Below are 3307 nucleotides of genomic sequence, written 5' to 3'. Positions count from 1 at the left end.
ACTGTAATTTAAGTATCAATGATTATGATGAATATTAATTTCTTTGGATTTGTCAAGTCCACCTCTAAATATACTCAAGTGGCAACTTTTGTATAAATCACCTTCTCATCCTGTACCCTTTATCCTTCTGCTGTCTCCTGTTAGCTACCTTCAGAAACATGCCTCTGTTCCTATAAAACATTGAGAAAATGAAGTATTAGAACAAGGTGATTTCTTCTGGAAAGACTTGCATTTTAATCATCATAAAAACTTTAAGTTATAAGTCTATGATAACGAAATTTCAGACATCAGAGAGGATTTTTAGAGAAAACTCACCCAAAAAAATTGGCCTAAGATTGTGGCATAATACAAAATGCATAGCTTTCAGATTTTAAAATTTTGAGTTGATTTGTTGAAGGAATTTACGTGGGAAAAGGTGGTAATTTTCTATTATGCCTGGAGGTTAGCAATACTTACTCATTCCCTAATAAAACCCAGTGATGCTCAGTGTGATTTACAAGAAGAGTATTTCAGGAATAGTGGAATATATAAAGACAGCATTTTTTTTCATAATAACTAAGTCAGCAGTGTGACTCCCTATGGCAAACTTTATTTCAAAGTCTCATAAGCCTATTAATTCTTCACTAAGCGGATTCCACTGGACAGGGTGTTAGGTATATCTGGAAGGCTTGAAGGGGTAAGTTCTGAATAAGTTGTAATTTTAGGGTTTTAAATCAGGTTTAACAAAGCCTGCACGGTATTATGAGCCCAATATTCTCTGCACACTTGAAAATTAATGTTTGTGGCTTAAAAACATCTGGGTTAGAGACTAAGCTTTCTTTGGTGTAAAACATTATTACAACAGTAGATACGTAACTAGAGAGAGAAACTGAAGTTTGTGGGTGTGTTCCAGTTCAGTAGGTAGTTTAATTATTGCACTAATTCTTCCAGCTTGCTTTCAAACAGTAGATACATAACTAGAGAGAGAAATTGAAGTTTGTGGGTGTGTTCCAGTTCAGTAGGTAGTTTAATTATTGCACTAATTCTTCCAGCTTGCTTTCTCTTTGTGGAGTACTTGGAATTCCTTGGTATGTGTGGCTTCCTAAGTAGTACATGTGATCCTGATGAAAGCCAACCAGCCCTGTCCTTGGAGGGTGAACTTACTCTAAGATGTTGAAAGTGAAAGTCAACAACCACTCTGCTGTCTGTATTCGAGATATTTATGAGAGCAAATAAATGGTATGAATATAGAGCAAATTGAGTGTCTTGGGTATAAAGTAATGATGATCAGGCCTGTGTTGAACATGTCACATAGTCATTGTTGACTCAATTTTGCTTGATCTTTGGATGTAGCCAGCCTTGGGATGTAGCCAGACTTAATCATGGATGGATCTTGCTGCACATTTTAGAATGAAGTCTGTGAGTTGCCACGGAATGGGCTTCCATGATTATGAGGATAGTGGTGCATTGGTTTGTTTGGATTCACTTAAGCTGTGGTGACAGACATGCACTGAGCCAGTGAATGTTGGAAAATATCCTCTAGGGCTCCTCATTAGTCACACTAGAGACTCAAACATTGTTTAAAATATATAAGCTTCATATGACTTGATCATCCAGTACGTGAATTTTCTTTGCAAATCAATCAACCGTTCCCGACTTCTCTCCCACATGCCTCCATCAAAACAAGTTATCCAGTGTTACAGCTCTTTTAGAATTTGTCTAGCAAGTTCTCTGGTCTTCACTGGAAAACCCGTAAAATATTAATAATAAAACCAGTTATCTAAAGAGCAGCTACTCGTTTGCTATCTCTTCTAGTAGACGTAGGGAGTTCAAACTGTTTTCACCATTACGGCTTTTGAATCCACATAGCATTATGTCTAGTAGCATTCTAATCTCTGGGGCTTCAAATGTTGCTCAACTAATATGCTACAGTACTTGTGTGATAAGAGCTTCATTAGATTATGTCTGGGATCTGCTCAGTGTCCAAGTTTCAAGTATAGGACTTAAAACACAGTTGTTACCTGATACCTGCCTTTGGTAAATGCTTCCTATTTCCTTCTTTCATACCTACTTTCTAGTGAAAGGTTGACAAGCAGGAGTTACGCATCCAGAATGATCCTTTATTGCTCTTCTTCCTGTATTTACTTTTCAGAGAAACACTGAAGGATAGCATGTACAAAGTTGTGAAGGAAGGTGTGACAGACAGACCCTAAGGTGACCTCCCATTATCCTTGCCTTTTAGTATTTATAATGTTATATAACCCCCTTCTCCTAAATGTGAGCAGGGTCCTTGACTTGCGGCTTATAAGTAGAATAGGGCAAATGAGATGAAATATCAGCCCCTTGATTAGGTTATGTTACATGGCATAAGGTAAAGAAATTTTGCACATATAGTTAAGGTCCCCAAACCAGTGGTTTAGAAGTATCAAAAGGGAGGTTATCAGTATCAGGAGAGATCAGGTGAAAAACCCTTGACAAAATGACTGGGCCTTCTCTGAGTGACAGACTCTCCTGCTGACCTTGAAGAAACAAGCAGCTAAGATGTGAACTACCATGGAGAATGCTACGTGGCAGGGAACTGAAGGCAGCTTCTAGGAGCTGAGGGCCTCAGTGCTGCGATTGTAATAAATTAAATTCTGCCAACAACCACAAGAACTTGGAAGAGTACCCTTAATTTCAAAAGAGATTGTAGCTTGGTTGACACATTGATTGCAGCCAGTGAGACTCTCAACAAAGAACCAGTTATGTTCCCAGACTCCTGACTCACATAAATGGAGTGTTTTAAAGTGTTGGGCCAGGCACAGTGGCTCATGCCTGTAATCCCAGCACTTTGGTAGGGTGAGGAGAGAGAATCACTTTAGGTCAGGAGTTCAAGACCAGCCTGGCCAACATGGTGAAACCCTGTCTTTACAAAAATATTAAAAAATTAGCTGGACATGATGGCATCTGCCTATAATCCCAGGTACTTGTGAGGCGGAGGTAAAAGAATCACTTGAATCCAGGAGGCGGAGGTTGCAGTGAGCTGATACCATGCCACTGCATTCCAGTAGTGTAAGACTCCATCTCAAAAAAAATATAAATAAATAAAATAAATATAAAATTAATAAATAAGCAATGTATTTTAAAATGTTAAATTTATGGTAATTTGTTATACAATAATTAAAAGAAATGAATACACAAGTAATATAGGAGATTTGGGATTTTATAATCACAGACTTGTACCCAAGAGAGGTGACTACAAACTTTCTGCTCACATAAAACGTGTGGAGAAGGAGTCCCCTCTTAGTATTTATACCTGTGAGAGGCGATTTGTAGCCAGGTAGGCTCA

At 38.2% G+C, this 3307-nt stretch overlaps 1 non-coding gene across 1 annotated transcript; it reads left to right on the top strand.

The window, feature by feature from the left end:
- The first annotated feature begins 1671 nt into the window (after positions 1 to 1671).
- On the top strand, positions 1672 to 1733 carry LOC119626933 (U7 small nuclear RNA). Its single transcript, XR_005243105.1, has one exon. It is a non-coding gene; the product is annotated as a U7 small nuclear RNA (small nuclear RNA).
- Positions 1734 to 3307: the final 1574 nt, after the last annotated feature.

Source organism: Chlorocebus sabaeus, chromosome 17 (genome assembly GCF_047675955.1).
Source record: "Chlorocebus sabaeus isolate Y175 chromosome 17, mChlSab1.0.hap1, whole genome shotgun sequence".
NCBI lineage: Eukaryota > Metazoa > Chordata > Mammalia > Primates > Cercopithecidae > Chlorocebus > Chlorocebus sabaeus.
The sequence above is the reverse complement of the archived record's forward strand: the minus strand, read 5'-3'. Positions and strand labels throughout refer to the sequence as shown.